This window comes from Camellia sinensis, chromosome 5 (genome assembly GCF_055761805.1).
Source record: "Camellia sinensis isolate YWXY chromosome 5, ASM5576180v1, whole genome shotgun sequence".
Taxonomy (NCBI): Eukaryota; Viridiplantae; Streptophyta; class Magnoliopsida; order Ericales; family Theaceae; genus Camellia; species Camellia sinensis.
This window is the reverse complement of record NC_138965.1, coordinates 122,079,192-122,095,499: the sequence shown is the minus strand read 5'-3', so window position 1 is coordinate 122,095,499 and position 16,308 is coordinate 122,079,192. Positions and strand designations below refer to the sequence as shown.

Genomic DNA, 16,308 nt, shown 5'->3' with positions numbered 1-16,308 from the left:
GTCGACCGGCCATTGGGGGATGGCCGATTACTTCATCAGCAGCCGACGGATATTTTCAATGGCCGGCGGACCTTTCCTCCAGCCGATGGTGTTCCAAAGTGTTCATGGGACCTGTCCCAGAACTTTGGCAATTTTCAGAGAAGCAGGGCAGTGCAAACAGAGGCGGCAATGGTATGGTACGGACTTTCCGAGCGAGACGGGTTCGAGCATGCATCATTCGCGCATCCCGAGGCGGGGGCTGTGGCCACCTTTCTTTTTGCATTCATTCTGTTAATTAATTAGAGATTTTGTAATAATTAATGTATTATTTATTCGGACTGTAATATTTTATTTGGACCCTCCGAGTGAGGGAAATTATGTAATAAGTGTGCGTGAGTGTGTGTATGTCTTCCAACCCCACATTTTTCTTCCCTTTTATTTACCCGCTTATGATGGTAGACTAGGGCATATTTAAATTAGCATACCTTATGCTATGCATGCGTGCATTCATCCATTTGTCTCGCATGCACCAGGCTCGGCGCATCATTCTAAACTGCATTTGTATTTCAATTCCAAATTGAATACGTGATAGTTGTAGCATTTCGCATGTCATTGTGCATTAGCCGAGCCTATCTTAGTCGCATCTTGCATGTGTTGCATTAGTCATCTTAACATGAACTAGGATCATGCATATGATTACTAACTAGTTTTTTTTTGTTTTGGCTCGGAGTACTCGGTAAGCATTTCTGCTTTAGCATACCGCATGCGTGTGAGTGTTTCCATGATAACATGATTACCATGAGGCTAGCTGCTTATGTGATATAACTGCTTGAATGCCTGTGGGTGAAGGTTGGATTGTCTGAGTTGGAATGGCTCATTGAAATCCGTGTTTTAGCCTACTTGCGAGTAGCAAATTCCAAAACATTTTTCCAAAACAAACGGATATGCAATGCTTATTTCCAAATTAGGCAATCTAGCCTATACTTGTTTGCTGTGCGCATAACATAGTAATTCTAGGCTAATAACCGGAACAAGAACACATAACGTTTTCAAAGACGGATATCACGGTTAGTAGAGGCCGATCTTCGGATCGGGCGAGAGGGGGTGTTCATAGCTGACCTTCCCCAATTGTACCCAAGTTCCCGAGCCGAGGCAACTTTGGTGATGACGGACACGTGGCCTTTGGCACCGAGTCAGGGTTTCCTAAATTCCCCCAAAATAAAATATTTAGGTGGCGACTCTATATCTGGCAAAGTAGTCCATGTTTGGCACTTCTTTTTCTAAAAATCTGTTTTCTCAAAACGATTTGCCAGATTTGGACTCTTTGGTTCAGATTAAGAACCGTGACACAAATCGAGTCCGAACTGTAGTAGTGAGGCCCACAGGCGCGCGCTACAATTGGCAATGGTGAAGGGACCTTTTTATGGTATGATAACTGGCATCCCTTTGGATCTTTATGGTCTAGGTATGGTAATAGACTCATGAATGTCATTGCTTTAAATGGGCAAGCCAAGGTGGTTTCTGTTGTGGGAAAATAGGCTAGAAATGGCCCAATACTTCATGTTGGGAGGTGAAGGAAATCGTAGCCCATACACCTCCTGATCTTAAACCATCTCTTGGGTGTAATGATAGCACCATTTGGCTCCCTACAAATGATGGTAACTTCAGCATTAGTTCTGTTTAGAATATTTGGAGATCAAAGTGGCCCACTATCTAGTGGACTAATCTGGTGTGGGGCCCTTACTCTATACGTAGAGTGGGTTTCATTCTTTGGATAGCTATTATGGGGAGATTGAACACTGGTGATAGGCTTGCTATCTTTGGCCTAACCCCCAACTATGTCTGTCCCTTGTGTGGTGAAAATGGGAAGGACCATGATCACTTGTTCTTCCAATGCCCTTTCTTCTCTAAGGTTTGGGTTACTGTGCTCACCAAGTGCAAAGCTAATTGGCAGAGCACTAATTGGTTGGGTCTTACTGAGGTTGTGCCTGGAGAATGCAAGGGAAAATCTCTAGCTATAATCATCAGGAGACTTGGCTTCTGTTGCACTGTGTACCAAATATGGATGGAGAGAAACAATAGAATCTTTAGCAATGAGAGAAAATATGAAGAGGTAATTCTGCAAGGTATTATTAGTATGGTCAGATATAGGGCTCTTGCCCTTAATATCAAACAGACTCAGACTGATAGCTGGTTTCTTTAAGAGTGGAGGTCGCCTATAACTATCCTTAACATTGAGGGGGAGTGTTATCATCTGTGGGTTGTGTGAATGAGAGCAAATATTGAGGGTTGAGTGTGGTGAGCTTCTATAGGGAGATGGTTTGGACTGTTTCATTTAATGTGGCTCTGTTTTGCAAGTATAAAATGATGAAGCCCATTATTGAGAGTTATGAGTTCACCAAAAATGGGTTGAGTGTTGGCAGCAAGAAATTGAGTGAGCACATATATATTGAATGGAGTGTTGTCAGATGTTAGTTGAGTGAGCTAGCCCTAAATATATCCTCTAATTTGCTAATTTGCTGCAGGCACTTATGGCTGGTACAAAAAATAGGGAATTCCTTGAATGTAGGTTGAGTGAAGAAGACTCTAAATTATTTGTTGTTTTGGATTGTTTTTGTGTCATTCACCTGCTATCATTGCTAAGTGTTATTTACCTTTGTGGGTGAGTGATCTAGCTATCAAAAGTAGGGAGATTTGCTACTGGTTTACCAATATTCACATCATTAACACTCTCATGGTCTTACCTAAGGCCTTAGCACTATTTTTCTTTGTTGAGTGGTGTATTTATTGTGGGTTGAGTGATTTAGACCCTCTATATTGTGACATTTGCATGGAACAGTCTTCTATGCATTGTTTATTTACATATTTTATTTATGTGCTCTTGGTTCTTCCAAGCTTCATTAATCTGTGTTGGGGGCAAGCTGTGTGCTGCCCAGTTTGCTACTATAGGGAATGAGGGGAACACAAGGACCATGTTACAATGGTACGCCAGTCCAAGTGGAAAACTTCAAAATGGAAAATCCTTTGTCTTTATTTTCAGGTCTGTAATAAGCTACTATCTTTTTTGGGTTTTGTACAGATAATGTATGGATATTATTAGCTAATTGTATGCCTATTCCTACGGGCTGTGTAGGGAAATGTCATTGTTTTTGGGGATTACATATGTGCGGCCGCCTAGTCTATTGGTTGTTGCATTGTATGCCTTATTTTTTGTGGACTGCCTTGTACTGTGGCTGATATGCTTTATACTAGTTTTTTGGAGGCAGGTCAAAGTGCTATTAAGGGAGATGCTGCAGCTAGTGAAGTATGTGATGATGCTGCCTATGCCCAAATGCCTAGGATTTGGAGTGGTATATTTGAGGAGTTTTTATGGCTTTCTGTTATATGTAAGGGTCTTGATGTATGGATTTTTGTACTTATTCATGATGTATGGGTTTTTTTACTTGTTCATTCTCCCTATTTCTAGATCAAACATGGATTTTGAACAGGATGTATGACTCCATCATCTTTTTTATTTTTATTTGGTTTAGGTTAGTTTGTAGTAGTTACATTCTAGGTTGGTCTCGTGTATAGCTGTGATAGGCCTTGGGTATGCCCCTTGGAATCTTGTAAATTCTCTTGTTTTATTTTATGACATATTTACCCAAAAAAAACAAAATACATAACAAGATGCTAATAGTACATACCTTTTGAAAGGTGTGTATCATAACATCACCCATAGTTTAATTGCCTCAAGTTGTTCATAATATTACTTATTTAAATAACATGAGAATTTTTTGAGTACAAAGTCATATAGGATATATATAAATATATACTTACATCTTCATCTACAATATTGAAATAAATAGTTCTCACTCAAAAGATGACAATTCATTGCGAACAAAAGAGGCCAGAAAGTCCTTCATCAGGAAATAGGGCTAGCTTCACAAGACATTCAGCACCTTGTTCTGTGCTTGGTATGTCGTTGTTATTGTTTATATCTGTTTTAACATAATCGGGGCAGACACAATTGATGCGGAATGTGGGATACTATTTGGCCAAAAATCATGTGTACGCGTTCATGGCTGCTTTCGACAATGTATAGGCAGACAACAACATAGGCCAGCCTTTGGATTCTAACGAACCTTCTTTGAAATCTTTTAGAAACTCGTTCAGTACCTCATCTATTCTCTCTTTTGTAAAGCTTTTGGCATCATTCAACACTCCTTTAGCCCATTCACCGGGTATGTTCTGAAACCAAAAAAAAAAAAAAAAAACAAAAACAGAGAGAAAAAGAAAAAAACTAAAGTGAACAACAATTGGCAACAATAAATTTGCAAATATGAAAACAACCTCCACATCCACGAGAAAGTTGATCCTGGTTCACATTCTTTAAACAAAACACTTCGGAGAAGTAGCCCAAAAAGTACCCAAAAAATAAAATGTAGGGACCATATTCATTCCAAACTATCAAGCATGGACATTTCTACACAAGTGATGTGTTTGTGTCGTGTTCATGTCGGACATTGACACTCGTTGGACACTTACTAACACATGTCGGATACTCATCTAAACATGTCATGTTTTTTAAATTTTTATAAACATAGACACTCTTCGAGCACTTGGAGTGCACACATGTTCATCATTTAGACAGACATGAAACTAATTATAAGTTTGAACATATAATTATAAGATACAAACATAAAAGAAAAATAATGTTGATTTACAAAAATTAGTCTTGTTATATTTTTTAAAATTATATTTTAATGATATATTCATATATGTCACATATAATAAATACATAAAATTATATATTTTGTGCATGTTCTCCACGTGGTGTTTCATGCATTTTTTTAAAATTTCATGTTGGCATATCTGTCGCATGTCTATGTCCATGCTTCACCAGAATGTGGCCAACACCACACCTATGTTGAATTTACACCATATACTTTATTTTCTGGGTACTTTCGAAGTGATTTTTCTAGATGCATGGCTTTTCCATAAAACTAAATATGGCTATGAATGCCACATCCTTCTTGTATTATGCACAACGTTGATTAAAACAATTTACCATCCTTATCACCATAAAGATATTTGATGTTTTCACAGTGGCGACTTCAAAAAATTTTGTCAGTGACTCGGTGGTGACATTGTGAAGCATAAATTCTACAAATCCTAACTTCTGCATGGACAAGTTACAATGCTTTCTTAATTTGAACAAATCACAACAATTATCAAGTTACAGATTTTTTTTCTCTTTTATTATTAGATAACAAATCTCCACTATGCTCAACTCCTATCAATCGCGTGATGAGACCATATAAAAAGTGAGTCTTCGCAAGCAAAAGAGAAGGAAAAATTGTCATAGATGCTAAGCTTCAGTTCCCATCAATTCTCAATTTTTGCATAGAAAATTAGAGCCCAAAACCAAAGGGCGGGAAGTCAAAATATTTGGGAGAACAAAAGAAGACATTTTTAAAAGCCATTGGGAATTTCAATATAGATATATCAAGCTTAAACTCGTTTATCCAGTGGTGACAATTGTATTATAAATTTTTGAAGAAACAAATATGTATATATATTTGTTTCTCAAGGGGTTCAGCTGGCACCATAGATCATTGAGTGACGTCAACCATGTGTATTATTGGATAGACATAACAGCCCTGGTCTAACAAAAATACAACATTGATAATTGCTTTGGTAGGAGATAGTAAATCTTCTGCTAAATCTTCTACTTTGAATTCAAGAGGCAAATTTCAAGCAAAATTTGTAAGCAAGTAAGACTACTTAAGTTTGCAATAACCAAAGTGAAAATTTTATACTTATGAAGGAGTATCGTGTTACTTCTGTACTTTTAACTTCCCTATGCTAGAAGAGAGACATTTACAATCCTTGGTGAATCCGAGAGTTGGAGGAGGGGAATGAGTGCTCCAATCATTCTTTTTGCTCCACATTCATCAGTCAACTCATAGTTTTGAGATCAACCAGTAATAGTCCTTGTGGTTTTCTATTACTTATTACCTAAAAAGCACACACTTTTAAGAAGGTGGTGTGTCCACGTCCAACATGTGTCAGACATCGACACTCATTGGACACTTCCCAACTGTCATCAGATACTTCTAACACGTGTCAAACACACATTCAAGCATGTTCCTTTTTTAAAAAAAAAAAACATTTAGACTCGGAAACGCTTCTAACACTTGAAGGACACACATATCCATCATTTAGACACACATGAAAAACTTTGCAAGATTTAACAAAATAGTTTAAGATCTCATAATAAAAGAAAAACAATGTAAATTCATACTTAGTAGTCCATCTTGCTTTAAGCTTTAGAAATTTGTGTTATATTGTATATTTTTATCTATCTTTAAATGAAATATTCTATATATGACATAATAAATATATAAACACGTATCACCCAAGTGTCGTGTCCTATATTTTTAAAATTATAATATCAATGTGATAGGGATTGGAAAGGCATCGGATAAAATTAAAATCAACATATCAGTGTGATGAGGATCCTTCAATATTAATAATGATCTCCAAAAAACATTTTAAGGTTAAGTATAGATTTTAACCATTTCAAGAAAATAAAAATAAAATATCGAAGATAAGTAGCCTTCAGGTGGTATGCATTTTTGGAATCACACCAATTTGAATTTACTCAAGAGCGAAAGAAATGAGTCATGACTAAGACTCACATCAACAGCATCTGCTAACTTTAAAGCATCCCAATCTGTCACGACTCCACTAATCCCAGCATTGTTCACCTACAAGAATTCGAGAATTTTCTTTATTTGCTTTACAAAAAATCACCAAAACATTCAAAGAGATGGATCATAGATCTAAATTTGGATTGAAGGCTATCTCTATACATATGACTCTCACAAATAAATAAATGCATAGTTCACTTCCATATCTTCAACAAGCACAAAATCAATGATGAGAAATGCAAACATTTTTCTTGTTGCATAATATAATCATACCGCTTCCTTTGTATCAAGACAAAAAAACATGCTCATCAAATCCATGAATGCTTCAATTTCGTTCTATATTTTCAAAAAAAAAAGGCAAAGATGAATACAACTTAGGGAAAAAAGAGTACAAATGAGTAACTAGATATTGCCAAAGTTTATCAAAATAGTAATTACAAGTAAATTCATAGTTCACTTCCATATCTTCACAAAGAATGCAATGGATGATGAGAAACACAACCATTTTTCTTGTTGTATAATACAATCATACTACTTCAATTCTATCAATTGAATGCATCAATTTCATATTTCAAATTTAGGAGGGGGGGGGGGAAAGAGATGAAAACAACTTAACACTGAAAATCAAAGTACAAAAGACTAACTGGGTGTTCAACATTATCAAAATAAAAAATTTACAATTCAGTTAAGCTATAGGTATTGATTGAGATTGCACAACAAAAAAGTAAAAAGGAAATTTGATTTCGTATTTCATATCACACTTTTTTATTCCATAACCAATTTTCTGGTGAAATAAATAAAATAATATATTTGATTCTACCTCTATCAGGCGAGCTGCCTGTAGAATTACGATTCTGTAATTTAGATTCAGAGTGTGAATCTGTACATTCTTAAGAATCTAAAGAGGGGATCCCCTTAGATCTCAAATTGAGACTCACCTCCTGAGGGAGGTTTGGCAGAACCTAACCCCCGATCTCTTGTAGAAAATGAGGCAGCCCATCCTGTTCAACCACTTACCATTCAAGAGAGTGGGAGAGGTTTTCTGCTATACACCTCAAGTAGTTGTGGCAGTATTACACCAACTACCTCTTCTCGGTTATAAAATAATTTAACAAAAAGTACAAAATAAATAAATAAACAAATTTAGGAATTAGGTTGTGAAGGTTTCAAAATGCGGTGTTACGTAACGGTTATAGCCGTTACGTAACGGTTGCGGTGGTAAGCGCTACCCATTACACTCACTTTTGAGGGGTAATTGAAATTCACATGTGTAATGGTCATTTTGGTGTTACCGCTACGGTACCTTAACGGTCCATTAGACACCATTACAATATTCTGAATAGCTTCTTTTCCACACACACACACACACACACACATAAAAACCTTAAAAGAACGAATTCTCAAGTGGTCCAAGCCCAAAGAAAAAAACCTTGTATGGATTTTTTTTTCTTTATAATTTATTTTTTAATTTTTATTTCATTACATTAACATGTAAAATAATATATATATATATATATATATATAAATAGTGATTATATTTATTTTTGTAATTATTTCATTTAATATTTAATTTTAAATATTTTTTATTTTGTTACTATAATGTGTTGTCTAAAAAATGTCTTTAAAAAAAAATCACTAGGTTATAATGATTCTAGTTTAAACCCGACTTGTTCATTGTTTTGAATCTCGAATTTCTTGTCTTGTTAGTTGTTCATGTCTTCTTTCATCTTATTCTTTGTTGAGATTGGTTATTGGAGTGTCTTGGTTGTGTTTGAAACAGGTTGGGAGTTAGTTTTTCAAAACTGTTACTACCTAGTTTTTGGTTTGTTCGCTCGAGCGAACTTTGAGAACTTCCAGTACTTTTGCAGATCTGCAAAACTACCGGGAGTATGGCATTCATCGCTCGAGTGGTATTTCTTCCGCTCGAGCAGTCTTGGCTCAAGCGGTCGTTCTTGCGCTTGAGCGGTCTTTTGGAACTCTCAGTACTTTTGCAGACATGCAAAAGTACTGTAAAAGTACTGAGAAGTTGGTGTTCTTCGATCGAGCGGTACTTTGTTCGCTCAAGCAGTATCTCTTTTTTGTGTTTAGTCGCTCGAGCAGTGTTTTGGTCGCTTGAGTGGTCTCAGCGTATATCAGTTCCGAAAAGTCAATTTTTGAGTCATTTTCTCATCTCTCTCTCTCTCTCTAAACATTTAAAACCCTAAATCTAGACACTCTTTCTCCAAAACTCATTTTCAATCCTCAAATACACTATCATCCTTTGGTTTCTACATCATTGTCCTTTGGGAAAAATAGCAGAGCACACCAAGTGCTTCCATTTGATCGGAACAAAATTTGTTTTCGGCTTCGTCGAGTTTCAACCCTTGTTCTTCTTGGTTATTGTCTTTGAGGTGGGGATTTCTCCTCACTTTAGTATGGTTTTTAACTTGGTTATTTGTCTTTCTAAAGAAATTTTGATATTGGGGATTTTTGGAACAAAGCTAGGGTTTTGGTTTGAAATCAAAATAAGGGTTTTCAAAATGGGTTCTTGAATATGATATGGGTTTGTAAATGTGGTTGAGTTGTGATGAAATGGTGGATTTTTATCCTTGGAGTTGACTTTTAAAGAAAGGGGATTTTGCCCAAAATTGTGAATATTAGATTTTGCAAAGAGAAAATAGAATTGATGTTGGTTTTATAAAATTGGAACGATGATGATGATGGTGGTTAAGTTGGATATGAATTATCACTCATATCTTGAAATGTGGGAAAGTATATATTTATTGGATATTATTTATTTGTTTAGAGATATCTTTTTTGGGCTATCAGTGGAGGATAACTATGATTGTTGTAGAAATTGCATGAGAATTAGGGAAATTGAAACTAATTTCTCATCTATTTGCATTGACCATGGTAACATTTAACACATTGAAAATGCTTATTGTTTTGAGAAAAAATGGATGAATACCTTGGTGAATTTGGGTAGGAAGTGTAATTGTGGTATTAAGTTGGCATGTGTGTCCTTGGTGAAAGTCCAAAAACCTGCACGGATAGATGCCGAGCCTTCCGGTTAGTACCAGTTAAAAGGGCAATTGATAGTGCTTATAACCTACTTGCAGACACATCCTACAGATTCCTAGTGTTGTATCTACTACCCTATTTTCTATTGTAAAGCAAATGATTTCATGAACTATGATATATAAACTTGGCATTGCATGGTTTTTGAAAAGAAATGTAAAATGTTTTGACATGAGCATTGCATATACATTCACCTTATAACTTTGTTAAGATTCATACACTGTGATAGAGTTTCTCTACTAGGCTTTGGCTCACCCAACGTGGAAAACCATTTTCAGGTGTTGATGATAAGTCTCTGCCAAGGTCGTAACTTGGAAGGACTTGGAGCCAAGAACTTCTTTTGTTATTGCTGTAATTATTTTTTGTACAAGCCAAGGCTTTATTTGTATTGAGTTTCAAACTCACTTTTGTTGTAACCAAGTATCGACTTGGAAAGTTATAGCCATTAAGGCATTCATTTATCTGTTTAACTCTTAATTCATGTCTTTTGCTTATGACACATGCTATAGATTAAAAGTTAAGGCTTATGAATGTATAGTTGCATGTGTCATCTTTTGTACAACTGAATCATATAACTGTAAAGATATTATATTCTGAAATATATTGCTAATTGGTAAATATTGTGAGATGATTTTGTTGTTATATTTTAGGGACGTTATAGATTTTTATAATCATTTCATTTAATACTTAATTGCAAATAATTTTATTTGGTTAGTTGTGAAGTGTTGTCTAAAAAAATGTGTTTAAAAACAAAATCATTAGTTGAAAAATAATTTTTCTTTATGGCACAAATTTTTTTTTTATAATCATTTCATTTAATACTTAATTGTTAATAATTTTATTTAGTTAGCTGTAAAGTGTTGTCTAAAAAATGTCTTTTAAAAGAAAAAATCACTAGCTCAAAAATATTTTTTGTTTATAGCACAATTTTTTTTATAATCATTTTATTTAATAATTGTAAATATTTTTTATTTAGTTAGTTCAAGTATTGGTCAAAAATAATTTTTTAGACATTTAAAATCAATTATTCTTAAAATCATTAACTATTGAAATAAAATATGAAAAGTTCCTTTTATAGTGATTTTAAAATATGAAATATATTAGATCATACTTAAAAACTAACAAAAATTGATCAAAATTTATTTTAAACCCTAATAAATGTGACTTTGAAAGAAAATATATGCGTATCGGTAAGTTTTTTTCAAATTGTGCAAAGAATTAAAAAATTCACTATTTCGATTACCGCAACTGTTACAGTACGACCTTTACACCCTGACCCGCAACCACTCCACCACAGCCATTACGGCGACCGCAACTAGTTTTTGAAAAAAAACTTGTGAATCATACCAAGATATCAACATAGTAACTGTGTACTGTAAGAGCATCTTCAATCCTTCACTTTTTCTTTTATCAAGTTTAAATTTGATGAAAAAATGTTAAAAAATCATCTTCAATCTTTTCATCAAATGTTAATTAAATCAAGTGAGAGTCATTTTTTTAATCAAATTGAGAATGTCACGACCCCATTCCGCCCCTAGTAGAATGGTGCCATGGTAGCCAGTAATCCGAGATTACCAAAGGCCAACTTACAAGGATTTACACACAATCAGAGTATACATATGGGGCTAACATGTACGGAAGCAATAAATTTAAATCTAATTAGTCCACAAGAGCTGTGCATAGATCGAACGGAATGTCATACATCTTATCAAGGTCTTACAACTTGGGTACAATAAAATGAAGTACAAAAATACATCTTGACCAAAAGGCTTCTCGAGCCATCATATACAAAATACAATGAAATGCAAGCTAAGATGCATGATCTTCAAGATGCTACAAAATGCGAATCCAAAACAAGTTACAAGGTACATCTAGGCATCACCGCCGTCCTGCTCATCACCTACATATATATGAAGAGGGTGAGCTTGGATACTCAGTGAATGGTACAAGTAATAAAGGGTTTGCATACATGATATCCGAGATCTTTAAACAAACAATACATAATCATAGCTTGTAACACAACATGGGATGAATCAAGTTCATCTAATGAATCTTTCAAGCTTCATCAATCAGAGTCTTTCGAGGCTTTCAAGTTTCAAGGGATGGCATTAAGAAAGGTTATGCTACAAATGCTTATAGTCCCCTAGCACATACGGACTTTCAAAGGTTGTATCAAAACAAAGGCTAATACTTGACACACAAAATATGGATAGTCATTCATGCTTAACAAATACTTTTCCAAAACAAGGAAAAGCAAAGCTTTATCAAAACGTTATAACATAGCTTTATTAGAAATACCACTCACATAGTTCTTCAAACGTCGGGGTTACAAGCAAGGATCCGAGGCCTACAAGCATATAACAAATCCCATTGAATGCACTATCAAACAAGCTTTACATGAATGCAAATGATCTCGGTATTCCTTCAAAACTAGGTTGAACCAAAACAAAACACTGTTCCTCATATCGGGAAAACATAATGGGCACCAACCAGGTCTTGGCCGAGGTCCCACACCTCCTTGCTGAGGTGTGGTCCCGATGGCCACATTCAAGGAAACGAAGTCGGGAAAATCTGGGTTTCCCTTTCTTTGAAGAACATGATCATGAAAAACATGAATGCAAATAGCATAACTTGTTATTACAAAATCTGAGGTTTCATGCTATGGATTCAAAAACATGGACCTGGGCACCCATACTCGAAGGTTTTATGAAAACAAACACAAAACATGAATCTTAATGCAAACTTTTGGATCAAACAAGGTTTTTTCTTCAAGAACACATGAGTACCACTTTCTCTTTCTAAAACCAAACTTTGAATCGATGCATGGCTTACAAATCGTGCTCGATCATGCAATGCAGCTAGATGAACAATAAGAACAACAAGAGTAGGTCAAGATTCTAACCTCAAGACATGAATCTAACGGTTTGAACTCTAAGGATCAAGCTTGGAAATCTATTCCTCCTCTAATAACTTCTCTCTCCACAAGATCAAGATATGATACAAAATCATGCATTCCTCTCTCTTCTGGCTGATTTAACACTCAACTCGGACACGTGGCAACGGTTGGTTGGTTCTACTAAAAAAGGTGACTAAGTGAAAAGACAAGACTATGACAAAGTGTGTTCAACAAGCAAGATGGCATAGGCACTCCGACAGGTAATGATCTCGGCTAAGAACAAGACATCGGCAAGTAAGGTCTCAATGATATCGGCTAGGAAGGACAACACTTGACTTAGCTGTGCCACACCTCAGCCTAGATGTGTCACACCTTGGTCTAGGTCATACCAATCCAGGAACAAGATCACTTAGGCGCAAAGGTAACATCTCGGCCTAGATAATACACATCTCGGTCTTCGTGATGAACACCTCGACCTAGATGATGACATCTCGGCCAACATGCCTTGGTGAAGGTAGAGGTCAACCAAAGTGGTTCCAAGATGGTTCTAAGCTTAAAGTGACCTCGGCTTGGATTAACCTAGGCTAAACACACACACCAAACAAGGAACAAAGCATGCAAGTAGCACTTATGCAAGACAAATCAAGGTTTTGCAAATGCAACATATCAAGAAAAGATCATGTAATATATGCAAGCATGACTAGAATAAAGTGAGGGTTGTTACAGAGAACTTATCAGATCTTTCATCAAATTTGAATTTCATAAAAATTTTAAAAAATGAATGATTGGAGATCGTCTAATAGTACAATACTAAAATTACAATTTAGGTGAGCTATGGTTGTTGACTAAGACTGCAAAAACATATAATCATAATCATAAAATAAATGAACAAAAAAAAAAAATTGAGAATTGGGTTGTGAATCATACCAAGATATCAAGGCTTCCAAATTTAGACTTGATAAAATCAGCAAGGGAAGCAATACTAGATGGGTCCACAACATCAAGCAGAAAGAACACCACATGATCAAAGAGGCCATCACTTTTGAGTTTCTCAAGAGCTTCAAGACCTTTTTTGTCATCTCTAGCAGTCAACACCACCATGATTCCCTTAGAAGCTAATTGCCTACATATTTCAAATCCTAGTCCTTTATTTGCCCCTGTAACCACTGCATATCTACACATAGACAATAACACAAACAGTTGGTGAGTGTGAAAGTTGAAGAAGCTAAACGCTACAAAAAGAAGCAAAAATTACCTCTTTGTTGTACTGATTGTCTCTGCCATTGCTTCACAATATGGGATGTTTTAGAGAAGTGTGAGCTTCAGTCTCAACCTTTGGTTTTTTAAAGCCAAACCGAACAAACGTCTCAAGCCTAGAAAGTCTCATAGAATCTTTTTTATCGCTTCTTTTGTCTTTCATTTGAATTTTTTGACACGTGGAAATCTTAAAGCTTTCTCAAAAGTTTTGATGATGAAATCGTTTATTTTATAAATTTATTTATCAATAAATCTCATCTCACAAATAAGTATTTCAATTAATCTCAAATTTTTTTTATTGATCTGTTAAGTTTTGTTGATGGAGATTTTCTTTCTATGTGGTCTTATTTTTTATTTTGGTAGTATTTTGGTAGACAATTATACTCTTTTATTAATGTGTGACAGGTGTGATGTAATACTCCAATGAGGCGAGTATTAATATGGCATTCCAACGATGTGACACTCCAAAAAAAATTAAAAACTCCTCAGTGTACTTTTTTTAAATGTGACAACGTGACGGGTATGATGTAACACTCCAAAACTTTTACTCCAAAATAAAAAAATCTTAGTGCATTTTTCTCAAATGTGACAACGTAACGGGTATGATGTGACACTTCAAAAAAAATAAAAACTCTTTAATATATACTTTTCTCAAACGTGACAACATGGCGGGAATGATGACACTCTAAAAAAAATTAAAAACTCCTTAATATATTTTTCTCAAATGTGACATATAACACTCCAACATGACGGGTATGATGTGACATTCTAAAAAAATTAAAAACTCTTTAGTGTACTTGTCCCAGATGTGACACTCTAACGCGGTGGGTATGATGTGACACTAAAAAACTTTTTAGTGTACATTTTCCAAATATGACACTCTAATGTGGCGAGCAAATGAGTCATTACATATCCAAAGAGACTAAATGGATCACAAGAAAAAATATGGGACTATATATATTATAAGTTCAAAACATAGGACTTATTGGTCAATCTCCATTTTTTAATATATATTATCTATAAAAAAAATTAATTGATCCAATAATTAAAATATTTTTTATTTTATTGTGTATGTCTTTAAAATATATATATATATATATATATATATATATATATATTATATAGTCTATTTTTGAAAATATTTTTTCATTCATTTTTTCATAAATAAATACGAAAAATGAAATCATTATGATTATCAGATCAAATTAATTTTTTTCATGAATAATAAAACAGTTCGAATCATCAAAATTAAATCTACATTCATCTTACAAACCTCTTAAATTCTCTCGTATTTCATACCATAAAACATATTGATCTATATAGTACATTTTAACTACTCATATTAATAGATATTTTAAATTAATTTGTGTCATAATCACATCACTATCACATGTGTTATTTATAATTATTTCATTTTTGGGATTAGAATATTTTTAGAATATCGATATCTTTTTTATAATATGAAAATGATTGATCCACCGAATATAGGATGTCCGACTCTGCCTTAATTATATGGCACCCCTAGGCTGGACGACCTTTCGAATGACTGCCTGGATGACCAGTGTCATCCTTACAGCCGCGGCTATCACCTTTGACTGGCTGGACAGCCTCCCGATTGACCGGTATCACCCTTATCAACTACGGTTGTCACCCTTGAATGGCCCGATGACCACCCGCATGACCACGCAAGAAGCCCACACAACTTTAGGGCAACTGGAGCAAACACATTTGGACAATTCAGATAAGCCCAAATTCGACAGATGTATTACTGTTTATTATATTTTTAGACTATACATATATTGTTAAATATTAACGATTTTTGTATTTTTTTTAATAAATATTAAAGACAATTATAAAAAAAAATTTAAAAAAACCCTTCAAGCTTTAAGTCTTATAATAAAATAAACTGTAAATTTAAAATTTTGTCAATTTAAATTTTAATCTTTCGATTTATTTTCAATTTAAATCATCCATCTATTTTTGCTAAGTAAAATCGACAAACCTACATTAAATGTTTAAAATGCTAATTTGCTTGAATTTAATAACAAAAATAGCTCTTTTTCTATCAAATTTACTTAATATAAATAGAGAAGTAGTTTAAATTGAAAACAAATAAAAACTTTACGATTTTAAATTGATAACATTAAAATTTATTTTCAAATCTTATTTTTTTTTTTTTTAAACTTTCCCCTAAATATTAGCATAAGATTGTGTAATTTATAATATTTATCAAAAAAATATTTAAAAAGTTGATTGATTCTGTTATTCATCAAGTCTATACAAGGTTAGGGCAATGACAAATAATCGTCATTGCTTATGCAGAAGTAATCTGAAAAATCCCAAGTTACTTCCAAAATGAACTCCCTAATGCTTGAAAATTTAAACCTTTAAAAAAAAATGTATTTTATTAGAACGTAGTGAATC

At 34.3% G+C, this 16,308-nt stretch overlaps 1 pseudogene; it reads right to left on the bottom strand.

Moving 5' to 3' along the window:
• Positions 1–3,766: 3,766 nt before the first annotated feature.
• LOC145790371 ((+)-neomenthol dehydrogenase-like) overlaps positions 3,767–16,308 on the bottom strand; it is a 59,454-nt pseudogene continuing 46,912 nt past the window's right edge.